Source organism: Symphalangus syndactylus, chromosome 14 (assembly GCF_028878055.3).
Source record: "Symphalangus syndactylus isolate Jambi chromosome 14, NHGRI_mSymSyn1-v2.1_pri, whole genome shotgun sequence".
Classification (NCBI taxonomy): Eukaryota; Metazoa; Chordata; class Mammalia; order Primates; family Hylobatidae; genus Symphalangus; species Symphalangus syndactylus.
Window position 1 is genome coordinate 73,771,692 of NC_072436.2, and position 14,445 is coordinate 73,786,136.

The window sequence follows — 14,445 nt, forward strand, 5'->3', positions numbered from 1 at the left end:
AGTAATAAAAATGCTCAAACCTGTCTTGGAATGTGATCCCTTTAACAGATAATTTTTAAGAATGCATGTCCTTGCTTTCTCTGTGGAGATACACGTTAGTGATCCCAGGAGGGGAAATAAACATACGTTTTTAAATGAAGATACTTAAAATGTACCCCATATTTCAGCATGTTGCTGTAACCTGGTCTTTTTTATTTTCCTTCTATAAAACCTAAATTAAGCCTCTTAGGAGTGGTTTTGCTGCAGGTTTCGACTAAAAACACAACACATTTTAAATGGTTCCAGTACTTGAGTGCACTTTAACATGTAATCACTCATGTGCATTCTCTTCCTCTCTCTTCGAAGCACCAGTCCTTCTAAAAGGATGAGACTTCTTTAAAATTTAGCTTCATTTGAAATGTAAACTTTTAACAAATAGTAATTGCTTCTGTAGCTCTATTGATGAAGTGACTGGCAGCAAATCTTTTCTTTCTCTTTTTTCCCCCCTCTCTCTGTAACATTTTGAAATACCCATCAGTGTCAAAGGAAACTGCACACGCCTCCTTTGGTGCTCTAAATAAGGCTCAGCAATGTTAAGAAAAATGTCAGAAAAAGCTCAGTGGATTAAAGGAACATTTCTGCAACATGTCAAGGAGGATGGCAGGGCAGACTGGTCTGCATAATTTTGAAAGATATTTTTTGTAAAACGCTTACCCTTATGAACCAAATGAAATTTTATTTGGAAAGATTTGATATTGTGTCTGATAACATACAACCTTCAGTTGTTTTTCTAAATCTTGTTATTTTTTAAATATGTCTTTGGTATGTATTCTTTAAATTAGAACTATAATACACTCATCTTTTGGTAGAATGTTCCTGTACCCGGGTGCAGCGTTAAAATACATTTCAGACTCTTTCATGCATTTTTCTTTTCTTTCTAAAATTCTTGGAATGTTCACGCAGCGGAAGCAGTGAAAATGCTCGGCTCTTCCACATGCAAATTTATTAAACTAGTCCGTCCTTTTTCCCCTTAAAAAAATGTGTATATAGTTTTGGAGATTTTCAAAAAATAAATCATTTACATGAATTTGTGCATTAAAAATAAATTGCTGGTATGAGGTTTTTAGTTTGTTTTGTTCTGTTTTACTAAAGAATATGCAATAGTCACAAAATAGTGCAATGACAGTAAAATATTCCACAGGATTGTAACTATGTAATTAAAACAACATCAGAAAACATCTTACAAATTTAATTCTAGATACCACCAGAAATGGCAAGATTAGTTTTACAGAAACAAGGTAAGTCTTAGCTGATTTTAAATATAAACTTTTCCAAAACAGGTTAAAAATGAATTTAGACAAATTTGGCTCTTAACCTTTAAAGATTTCCTGCCCGCTTCTGTATGTCCTTTATTACATTAATTTTTTATTTAAATTACACCATTAACTGGATATGAATTTATCAAGAATACATGTATTGATTTATAAAACAGTACCATTAATTATTATAATAGCTAGATGTAGCTGATATTACAAAGCCATTTAAAGGTTTTTAATATAACTTGGACATACATAGATAGATAGACATTATGGACAAGACTACAATTTAAACTGGCTACCAGCAGTTAATGAAATCCTTGATTTATATTCTAGTTTAGAGATTGATTATATTGTCGCTTTGTAAAACTATTTATATTATGCCATTTTTCAAAGGATGTCTCAATAAAAAAGCTAAATAAAATATTCAGTCAATTCCCAAAGCAGATTTTGTTTTCTATGTTTTAAATGCTGGTGAAAATAATTGATTGTGTGTGTTCCAAGCTTTGTCATTTCCATTCCAGAGGTGGCTTTCCTGATGGGAGCCTCGTTTGCATATGCACACTTTCGCACACTTTTGATCCTTGCAGAAACAAATCGCTTTTCTTTATTTCATTATGCCTCCCACCCCCAGTAACAAACCCATGTATATTTCACAGACCCCGAATATCAGGACACATAAGTCTTTCTGGCATCTTTTATGTTATGCATTTTTTTTTCTTAAGGTTGTGGAAAACTGGGACTTACCCCAAAGCCGCAAAGCAGGCAATCACGAAGAGTATTTGGGTAAGAATGCAATCTGAAGAGGAAAAAAAGAAAAATGAGGAAGAATATCAGCAAATAACAGTAACACTTTCAAATTACTTTTCAAATGGTAATTAGCCAGCAAATAGATTGAAAGTCAAATTCTTTTCACATTGTACTTGGTTTGGGTCTCCCAGTCTCTTTATTTATATCACTTTTCCTTGCCTGGCAACATATGTTACCGATTTATTATAGTATTTTTACTGTTAGCAGACAAATCTAAAGGCTAGCTGAGAAGGCTAGCTTCATCTGATGACTTTAACAACAACTGCGGGGCATCCTTGAGGGTGAGCCAATAGGCTCTTTTGAAGCTATAATACTATTAACCATTTTGATGCTGAAATACTTCTCATAGCCAAAATTGGTTCTGTCTTTTCATGGGCACTCCAGTTTCTACACATAAGAAAGTTAATGTAAATGATTTGTTTTGTAAATATTTCAATAGCCTTCTAAGCACTTTCTTCCATGTGTCTTAAGTTCCCTAAAAGCCATCGGTTTGTTTATTTCCCCTTCTTTTACAGACACTGAAATCTGTGGCACACATTCATAAGTAAATAGCTATCAAACATCAGGTTAAGTTGTCACGTCCCCCTCCCCCATGCCATTAATTCTCTGCTATGCTATTAAAAGAAACAAACATCCTTTAGAATTTAAATGATCACATTTCTCTGGTATATGTACAGCCTAGAAAAGTAAAGTTCAAGCAAGATTCTTCTTGGCTAAGAATCTGAAATTACATTCCAAATTAGAGACACCATTAAAATCAAGACCGTTTTAATAGATACGTGACCCTAGCTAAAGGTTTATGCCTTTTAATATGTCCATGTGAAAACGTCTGTTTTAGAATTTTATTTGTTGACTAAAATATTCATTTTAAAGTTAACAGACTTCCATTTTTATGATTTCTAATGTACGTCAGTCCAAATTATCTTGCCGTTTTAATTTAAAAATTTTAGCAACAATTTCTCAATTTAAGTGTCTATGTGGGATTCATTTACAATTTCAGGTACATTTCATAAAACCTCCTTTGAGCATTCATGACTTGAAAATTTAGAAATTAAATCCCGATTACTGGAAGCCAGTATTTCTTATCTAAAGGGTCTGGCTCAGCAACTAAAATTTAACGTAATTTCGATATTAGGAATTCAACCAGTAAAAAACAGATATTCAATGCAGTACTGGGGGTTCCGACTGTCAAAAATGTCCATTTTGAGGACCTGAAATACACTCTGGACCCCTGGGATCCAGAAGGCACTAAGAGACCATTCAATATGTCCATCCAAACATATCTAACATGAGAGATTCTGTCTACAAATCATAATAATGCCACAGCTCTCCAACATATTTAAGAATACACAATCATACCTGGTTTTAAGACATTTGCATACAAAATTTGACTTCAAAACAGGTGGTGAAATAACTGCATCCATGCAATCATTCATCTGATTCTAATTTTTATGCAAAGTTCTCAGGTCTTTATCATTCATACTTCAATATACTTTAACCACTCTTATTTTAGTATTTATGACAATGGCCCCACCCACTGCACCAAAAGAATAATGAGTAAATGTTATATTCAGAAATATATAGTTGTATAGTTTCATCCTAGTCTAATTAACGATACTATTTAAGTTGGCCGATAGTTTATATCTGTTATCAGATACTTACAATATGTATTTCTTTTTTGTCCCAGCGTGGCATTGTATGGTGACTGTGGGTAATTTTAGGTCAGAAGTAATTATGATCAAAAGGATTTCAGCTTCAGAAAATGAGGCCAACTTTTTGAAGGCATAAATGCACTCCATTCCAAAAGTGATTATATGTGGGGTTATGAATTCCCAAGTGATTCAGTGCTAGTCCCGTCATTCTAAATGCCCTAATTAAGATAAGTTCGTTTTTAAATATTATTCTTCTTCGAAAGATGGAGACAATAAGGTTGGAGGGCCAAGAGTTTTCTTTGTCCTCAAAAACATATGTTTTTGAACCAAAATCTAGTCTCCAGCAGAGTTTGATCAGCATATTCAGAAGGCTGCCAACTGTGTACACGGGGCTCCGTGCTTTCCTAGAATAGGTCTTCTACTCCGATAATCCAGCCGTCAGTGCCCTTGATAGAGATGCCTTTCCACCCTCCTCTACCTACCACATTCTCTCTCTCTCTCCTCTCTCTTTCATCTTAAAACAGGTGTCTTTTTAATGCCTGAGTCTAAAGATACAGGTTTCTCTGGCTTTGCCTCCAGCTCTGTCATGATCATTTTTAATAATTGACATGGCCCCTTCTCAAAACCACTCAGATTCTTAGCTGGAATCCCTACGCTGCCCAACCTCAACTCTTCCCCGAACCTCATGGGCCACCCCCCTGCTTTCTGTTTTGTTCATCACCTTGGTTTCTGCCCCCCCAGCCCCATTTCTGACCTGCTCTTTTTCTGGATCAGACGCAGGCAGGTTGAGAGGTAATGAGAACCAGATGGACATAGTGCAGAAATTGCCCAAATGGGTATGAGAATGTGGGGAGCTGTCAGGCATGGAGAGAAGCTGGAATTTTTCAGCAATAAAATGGGATTTATCGCCACTCTACCACAGTCATTGCCGACAACCGTTTACCTTGACAGAAACCCCTTTCCAATAGGCCACGCCGATGCAGATTCTTTTTTCCCAAAGAGTGATGATTGGTATTTGTTCTAAGGCTCAAATGGCCTGCACTAAAGGTGAAGCATTAGGCCAAAGTCCTGTATTCCCCACTGAGGCAAATGAACCTGCTAAAATAAGTTCCTTCCACAATGGCTGTGTAATTGAAACCAGAAAGTGAGAGAATTTGATAAATTGCTTGACCCTGAAGGAATGTTAAGGTCATAAATTTTCATTGCATTTTTTTCTCTCCTTTTTTTTTATATTTTTATATATTGATTATATTTAGTATCTACCTCAAAATTCAACAGGCTTACAGATAATCGGTTGTGGTCCCAAGGGAAAGCACAGTAAATCATCAATTAAGAGGGCAGGGAGCATTCTTCCCTCATCTTCCAAAGAGAAATGCCAGCTCCTTGGTAGTCCAAGGACAGTTATGGAGGTGTCTCACATCTCAGAATTATTCAACTTAGCACACAATTTGTCCTGGCATGGACAAAGTAAAATCTACAGAAAAGATGTTTCTCAGAAGGGTGCTGCTATACTTCTATCATTTAAGAATGATGAACTGTTAAGAAACTGGCAATCCATTTGCAGGAATCACACCCACATACCTTTTCTCACGGTAAGCTAAAAATAAGAAAGATTGTATTTTAGCTACAAAGGGCGATCCCCGTTTTTAGGTAAGTTGAAAGTGTGCCTGTGTTTGCACAAGTGAGCGCCCATGCTTCTGAATGCTGATTTTGGCAAGTTCACTTTGAAATTATTCAAACTTTTTCTTTTTTGAAATGTGGATTGTCTTAATGTGGTAATAAAGCACAGGTCATAAAAACAGCCTAAGCCACATATTACACAATGTAAAATGGACTCAAATATGAAAGTCATCACGTAACAGAAAATTTCTACACATCTTGCTGGAAGGTTTTACTTGTTTTTCTAAAAAGTGAATGAACTGAGCTTGCCAGCATTTTAATTTAGCTGTATTCTCTACTGATTGCTTATGGTGATATATTATGAAGACATATACTCTCTCAATTGGAAGCAGGTTAAATAATTTCCTGATGGCCAAAACTTCTTGTCCTTGACAATTTTAAAGGACAACATGTCTCCTTTGCATTTGTGTGCTAGGTTTGTTAGAACCATTAAAGAAATAAAATCAGAAGTATTTTATCACTAATACCTCACTTTTATGTTCAGGATTTTCAGAATTCCGGAGACCCAAAATGAGATACAGGGTGGAGTTTCTCATTTACCAGTAGGAAAATTTCTCTAAATTAAGAAAATTTCCCGCTGATTTATTTTCAATGACTACTTATCAGCTTAGAATTTGAAACCAATGCTAGCTTCAGGATGCACAGGTATTAATTAAGCCCATGAGTTTTTCCTCAAAACCATCTGAATTGTGTAAGAAAAAGATCATTGATGTTGCTTTCCACAAAGTATTATCAGTAGAGATGAGGCTAAATAATGCCTACTTTTATATCTCACTTTCTTTTGTTCACAAGTAATTAATGACAGTGTTTATTAAAGGTATTTCTATCTCAAAGTAACTTTTTGTCAAGTAAAGAAGAAGTAAAGAAGGCCCATGAAAGAAATAAATCTCAAATTTTTGTTATTTGTAAATACAAAGTCAGAATTTTTGAGTAATACGAAGTAGCAAGAAGTGCCAGGGCTGTTAGAAACCTTGGAATCTAGCACCAAAGTACAGGACAAGATGATAATTTTCATATGTTATTGCTTATGTGCATATAAATATCCTAATAAGATTTCAACAACAACATGTCTTCATGTTATAGAAAGGAGATCATGATATACATATGATCAGCCTTTAACCCAGTGTCTTTTTCCAGTGTTAAAATGTGGCTTCCTTCCTCTACCCTCAAAAATTTTGCTGCAAGCCCGTTTCAAACAAAAAATAAATATATGCATATGTATATATGTATACATATCTAAGTATAAATAAAATATGAACAGAAAATGGATTCAATCACTAATATTTTTGCAAACTAATGTTCAGCTGATGCAACTCAATTTTATTTTGCATCACATTAGTGTCATAATGGTAATGACTAGCCTTTATTCACTAACAGTTTGAGTCAGCACTTTGAGACATTTTCAAATTAGGTCATACTGCACATTCGTGGCTGATACAAAGGTTGATTAAGAGAGCTGCACAATTGTGAAGTGATGTGGTGTGAGTTGAATTAAGTTCTCTCTGATAGTTACGGGAAATGTGAGCCACTATAACTATGCAGAAATAATGTATGGGCTATAGGGGGAGAATATATTTCCACAGACTGCTTGAAGTAATACTCATTTACAATTTAACAAAGTCCTCTGTCTGTTATGGGAGAATTCTATCATGGGAGCTGAAAACAAGCAATGAATTACAAAAAGGACACTGGAGGCCTGGTCTCCAGTTCTGTTTCAGTGAAAGTCAGTTTTTGCCTTTATGTCCCTTTTGACCTTCTCAATAAAGACCTTTTTTCCCGCTTCTAGACACTGTCTGCTGCTTTTCTGAAAACCATCCTGTGTCACAACCAAACCATTTGACCATAATGTAACAATTCTGAGGCAAGGCTAAATTGCTGGGCCAGTGAGGCCTGGAAGAAGGGGGAAGAAAAAGAGTCTTTTAAAGTAATATTGTTATGGAAAATCTATAAGTTCATTTAAAATTTGAAGACATAGGATTTTCTTTAATTCACCCAGCACTTCAAATAAATTGTAAAAATGGCTCCTGGAAGGCAAAAGTACTTTTTAATTGAGCTTAAAGAGAAGAAAAATAAAAGCTAAAACTCACAATTGTTGGTTTGTTCAAAAAGGGCAAAAATAGTAGTTATTATTAACACTGTATTCACAACATATCGCTCTCTCTATAGAATAAAGAAGCCACAGAAGATTTTCTAAATATACTTATATTGGCCGGGTGCATCGGGCTCAATCCTGTAATCCCAACACTTTAGGAGGCCGAGGAGGGTGGATCACTTAAGGTCAGTAGTTTGAGACCAGGCTGGCCAACATGGTGAAGCCCCGTCTCCACTAAAAATACAAAAATTATCCGGGCATGGTGCCACATGTCTGTAATCCCAGCTACTCAGGAGGCTGAGGCGGGACAATCACTTGAACCCGGGATGCGGAAGTTGCAGTGAGCTGAGATCATGCCACTGCACTCCAGCCAGGGCAACGGAGTGAGACTCCATCTCAAAAAAAAAAAAAAAGAATATATATATATATACATATATACTTTTTGCACTACTTATAGGTAGTGCAAGTGACTTTAAAATCTAAGGAACTTGGAAAAAAACTTAAATGGTGTATGGCACCTGGACAGAAAGAAAAACTCCTTGGCTAAGCAGCTTTGGTCCTGAGGATGAAAAAGGACTTTGACTTGCGCGTGCATTCTGCTTGCATTCTTTGAAGTGGCTTTCTGAGAGATATACTTCTAGTGTGATAAAATCACATTTTCTTTCATGTGTTTGATGTGTTTATTAAATTTCAGTTTCCCAGGTAGACTTTTCTGCCCTCCACATGTATTCCTGGATTCAGTCCCTGCCCGTGGGTCCATCACAGTGTGCCCTACCATGCCCCCGCAGACAGGTTACCTCCAGTTTATTCTAAATTTCTTTCCAATTACATCTGAATTTTTACAGTTTAAACTGAACTTACTTCCTCAGATAAGGATGAGTAGGCAAACTAAGTGGAAGAGTTCCACTAAAAAAGAATTGTATGTGTTGATTTTTTTTAATTCACCAAATTAGAAATACAAAGTTGTAATAGCCATAATTATTCTCAATATTTATAAGTACATTTATATTCCAGGCCCTGTAATTATGGTTTTCACAAGAATGAAAGAAAAAAACACCCTTCAAATTTTGGAAGAAATATAAAGAAGAACTCTTTGGAAGGAAGGAAAAAACAAAGGAAGGGAGGGAGGGAAGGAGAGAAGAAAGAGAAAGGGAAAAAAGAAAAAGCAAGAAAGATTGATCTTAGCTCTTTCACTCTCTTCTGACAAAGAATCCCTCGAATTAATCATCCCTGTTGACTGATTTCTGTCCCTCAGCTGTGAAAGACGGCAATCTGTGAACATGATACATGAAATGGCTACCTTCAACTTTGCTATCATTTGTTTTTTGTTATTGCATCCAATCAGTATTCATAATAAGCTATAACATGAATCTGGATAACCCCAAGTACACTTTGTTGTCGCTCCACCCAGATTTGATGATTTAATCACAGAAACAATGGTCATGATTATCTTCCAATGGAATATTGAATGACCCAGATTGAAAGGTAGATATCCTTGGATTCATAGTCTGCCAATTAATCCCTGGAGCAATGGTGGCACTATGTCTCAAGTCCATACATTTTCATTTTGAATACACTCTTGGTATTTGCAATCACTTAATTTACATTTTCAAAAGGTCACTTGTGGTGCTAGCTGGAATAGATAGTATATTTTATTTATTTTGAAGTAGGCTAATTTGCCTAGCCAGGAAGACACACCTCTTCAGCCACTAGATGATGTAAATCTGAATCAGCCATAATATCACAATGAATAGGTAAAAGTATTTTTGCTATTTTGTTAAGCAATTATGGGACTACTTGAATTTCTCCAACAGTTTAATTTAGTAGACAAGAACAGCATTTATTGAGAGCTATGTTGATTAATAGTAGGGTTTTTTATTGTTATTTTTGTAGAATTAATACAGCAACATTATGGGGGTGCAGCATGACTTTTGATGATCTGGCATGCAGTGATTAAATAAGGTTAATCCTCATTTTTATATGCTAATAGGATATTTATAATCTCTACAGCATATCCAATTTAATGATTTTGTTCTCTGTTGTTTAGAAAGTATTTCTTATTAGTAAAAGAGAATATCCTTACATTCACCACAGACGCTAATTTAATTGAGTTTGAGTGCATTGTGTATAATTAGTCCACTTCTCTATTATTTCATCTATAATTACAGGATGAACAATGTGCTTAAACTTCATAAAATCGGTAGGTTTAAAAGAAAGTCTTCGCAAAAACTGAGCATTCCATTTTCAAGGTTTCCCAAGCCCTACTAACAGCCTGATGAAAATAAACTTCAGGCCAGTCTAAGTTCACTGAATGGTGAATGAATACCCAAAGGCTCTGAGACTTTGTAGTCTAAAGTCTAAAGCTAAAAAGAAGTTCCCCTCCAGCTCCACTTAACCCACTCGATGACAATGTTACTGGCAGTGTTGTTTGGACCAGGCCCAGCTGTCACTGAAGTAGCAGGATAAAAGTCCCCACATGCTATACTCCCAAGGTCCCTGCAAATGTCAACCTTCAAGCTGGTATTTTGAATGGCAAAGCTATTGGGTTTGAGGTCTGGATTCTCCCCCAGCCCACCCCACATTCCCTCCTTCCCCCAGCAGTTAGAGCTGTTTCAGGAAAACTCATTCCAGACAGCAGCCTATGAAGTTTTATCACGAGAACCAACTTTTAACTTTGTTAGAAATTGTGAGCGAGAAGAGAAAGAAGAAAAAGAGAAAGAAAGAGAAACTGGTGTATGATTTTCAGAATTCCTCTACTGATCTCTGAGTGTGTGTGTTTATATTGCCCATCTTAGCTCAAATGAGGCTATTTACACTATCAGGCTAGTTCATTACAGAATTAAAAAAAAAAAAAAGATTGCAAGGATGAAAGAAAAATGGATTATGGGGTTTTAGCTGAGTTCTTCCGAAGGCTATAATAGCACTCCATTGTCAGTTCTATACAGCTCAGGGGAGTTCGCCAAGATCAACAATATATCCACACAGCCCTTTCAGTTCAACTTCTCTTGTATTCCTAAAATGTCCACCCTGTAAAGACCTTGAATAGTTCTTACTTTCTCATTTCACCTTCAAACATATTTGCTTCACTTCAACCAAAAAGAGAACCTTGCCAAAGTGACTACTATGACTCAACAGCCTACCCACTGGCCAACAGACAAAGAGCCCTAAAGACATCAAACAGAATCTCTTATCTTTCAAAGTAATAACCTGGAAATAATTTTTTTAAAGCAGTTGGTCCTGGCATTAGTCAGGAAAAATAGAATCACTACCAAATAGTTCAACCTAGAGATTTAATCTAGGGAGCTAGTTACAAAAGTGTTGGAAGAACTGAAAGTTCAAATGAGGATGATGAGATCACCAAGAGTTTGGCAAAGACATAAAGCTACTGCCACCCCTTGACTGGAAGGACAAAGAGAAGAAAGCAGGTCTGAGACCTCAGGGGAGAGGTAGCCATTGCAGAAGCACTTTCAGTGCAGGTGGGAGAGTGGGAGAATCGCTATCCTAGCCTCTCTCCTCCTCCCTAACCAGCGTCTCCTTTTGCAGAGCCTTTGTAGAAGCCAGATGGCAATGTACTTTGCAGTGTTAAGCCGCCTGGAAGACAAAAGAGCAAGGAAAGGATGGGAGTGAGTCTGAGAGCAAACAGATAAATGACCAGCACAGCCCTTCTCAACAGCCGTAAGACTTTCGTGTGAAGATAAAATTCCAAACAACCCCCCATGTGACTACAGTAGAAGGAAATTGATATTTATTTTGGTTTCAAATTACTAAGGTGTTATACCTAGGAACCCCAGCTAGGAAAATGGCTATCATGTTGAGAATAAACATTCAAGCAAAACCAATATATTTTAGCTGCATGGATTAAAAAACAATACAAGTGCTTACAAAGTTGAGGCGACCCTCACTCTCAAACCCTGAAGTTGTTTGTAAGGGTAATGTGACCTTTACTACACCAGTGTGGCCCACAGGCAGCAGAGTGAGACACAAACAGGAGGTCAATCTTTACTGCAAATTTTCTGGTTTACACAGATTTTGTTACAGCCCAAATTTTGCTGGGACAAGCGTGGAAGGTTTTGTCCAGGGAAGCACTGCTGTGCCCTCACTGAACAGCAATGCACACTTTGTGCTCCCTACTCACTGTCCTGCTGCCACAAAGCCCAATCAACTACTTTTTAATATTTTTTCTACTGTCCCCATTCCCCTAAAGCTATTCTTCCTGGATACCAGCTAACACGAATGGAGTTTATTGTTTGCACTCAGGAATAATGCCACCTATATCCTTGAATCCTCATCACAAGTACACTTTTTAAGGCTAAACATTTTATCTTCTTACTACTCTATTTTCAGCCGTATCACTTGCCTGTTAAAATGCATGGTGTAGTTAAAAGAGATTTGCATTTCGTCCTCCAAAATGAAGATTTTATAAGTTGCCTTTTTTTTCCTCCTGACCAGAACCCATATTACTTGGAAAGGGAAAGGCCAAAGGGAAATTATTGCTATTTTAGACAGCAGCATAAATTTTCTTCCTATTTTTAACCTAGCTTTTAATTTAATAAGTTTTGTGACCCTTATATTAAGTACATATGTTTTACAAGACATTGTGTCCCTTGCGTCACCCTGAATTTGCTCTACTGTACCAGAGTTAAATAAATGAATATTGTGTTTCTGATTTTACTTCACCTTGTATTTGATCCTTTTAATATGCCTGGTAAACCTTCATAAAGGAGAGAGAAACAACACAACTCGAAAGTCATCTAAAGCCAAGCATATAATGTTTCAAATAAAATTAATGAAAGTGTCTCTTTATAATATTTTAAATTTCAGATTTCTGTCCCACTGGTTTTTATAATAAATAATTAAGGATATACAAAATATTGGAAATTGTCTCATCTCCCAAATTGGCAACTATGCATACAAACACTTTTTTATGCTCATTCCATTGCCCTATGCAAAGGTATTTTTATCCTCAAATTAAAGCTTCAACATCGAAAACAACCATTTTTCTTTGGTTGATAAAGTGACATCAATTTTTTTTAAGACAATTTCTCACTTTGTTGCTCAGGCTGGGATGCAGTTGGGTCATCTCTGCTCACTGCACCCTCAACCTCCTGGGCTCAGGTGATCCTCCTACCTCAGCCTCCTGAGTAGCTGGGACTACAGTTGCATGCCACCACACCCAGCTAATTTTTGTATTTTTTGTACAGATGAGGTTTTGCCATGTTGTCCAGGCTGGTCTCAAACTCCTGGGCTCAAGTGATTTTCCTTCCTCATCCTCCCAACTGCTGGGATTATAGCTGTGAGCTGCCAGGCCCAGCTGACATTAACTTTCTTATAAAGATATTCTATCATCATGTGTTCATGGTCATTTAACAATTAGTCTAGTGCCATGTAAACATAAAGAGGGCTGCACCAATCCTGAAAGAAAAGATTATTTGAACAACTCTATGGTTATTTAAGAAGAAAATGTTAAGTTTATAGCAGAATGGAAAAAATCACCTATAGAGTCGACATAAAGAGATAAGTTTTCCTGAGTTTATAGGGGAGAGATAAGGGTGAGCAGGAGCAGAGACTTGACTTGACTCAAAGTTCTGTGTTTAAATAGTGCAATATGTAGCAATTTTGCAATGGTGACAAAACTTGCTTTTTAATTATTAAGATGTAGCAGATTTTTACATCCTACCAGAGTACAGTAGCTATTGATTCAAGCTGAATATTCAACTAGAAACTCTTTAGAGTGTAAGGATTTGCTCTGAAATGTGTTTTATAAATTTGCTGCTTCAATTCTGATTTTAAAAATGGCTTCCCCATGCATGCCAACATTTAGTAAATCAATAGGCCACTAAAAGTGCACTTTTGGTCAATGGATTAGGGTGGCACAAACTCAAGATGGAAAAGTGAGCCTTTATCCCACAATTTCAGATTGTGTGCCAGACTATATAATTATGTATACTTAAGTTTTATAATGTATAAAATTCAATTGAAGAAGCCATTAATTTCTTTCCTATTCATTTTGTTTGCTTTTGTCCTACTTCAGTGACTTGGAAGGACATGACCTTAGAATATAATTGGTTATTCAGTAGAATCTCCCTCAAACATCTACATAAGAATTGATGTTTATTTCATAACCATGGGCTCCAAAATTGATACATTGCCCTGTGATTTTATTGTTAGAGGAAACCATTATTTTCAAAAGGAAAAAAAAAATCTCAGCCTTTCTATATTTCACTTCAAGACTGAGTGACCAAAATATTAGACATGTTTGAAAACTCTTTGAATATTTGGCAACTTGTAGGTTATTTGCTTTTAAAAGGTCTTTTGTTTTTAAAAATAATGTAAAAGTCCATAGTATCTAGAAACTCTTGGTTAGTCAAACCAAATAAGTTATAGCCCCGCTGCTGAGGAATACAGGTTAGGATGGAATGTTGGCATTAGGCTCCAGGAAAACAAGGGCTGGCCATTTTAGAGAACTCCTGGTCACCTCCCAAGGGGCAAATTGATGTCAAGTTCTGCTGTCTGTCAGGATTAAGTGCCTGTTTGCTTTTTCACTAACATGTGGTTTGAGAACAAAGCAGCTCAAATCTCCTCAGTCCCTAACAAAGCATCTCAAATTGCTGAGTAAAATTCCTTAATCCCCCATCTTAATCTGAAAACACCAGCAGCTCAGGGTAGAACACTGTGGTCTCTTTTTGTACTGCTCTCCACCCCACCCACCCCCACCTTCCTTCCCCATCCCTGACCACCTCCTCCTCACCACCACCATGAACATGTGCATTTGGCTCCTCCAGTAAATGGTTCTTCAACAGAATGTTATCAAACAGGAAATTCAGGTAACTTGGTCCAAAATCATGATGGTTCTAGTGATATTTATTCCTTGTCAACTTCATTCATTTTACGAGTAAAGGGAAAACATAAAGACCAG

General features: G+C 36.5%; 1 protein-coding gene across 1 annotated transcript in view; it reads right to left on the reverse strand.

The window, feature by feature from the left end:
- Window positions 1–14,445, reverse strand: part of MEIS1 (Meis homeobox 1) — a 265,720-nt gene that overhangs the window by 6,830 nt on the left and 244,445 nt on the right. The window contains exon 17 of the transcript XR_010115681.1: window positions 2,043–2,094. The gene's annotated coding sequence lies outside the window, so the exon portion shown is untranslated. The remainder of the gene's footprint in view (window positions 1–2,042; window positions 2,095–14,445) is intronic.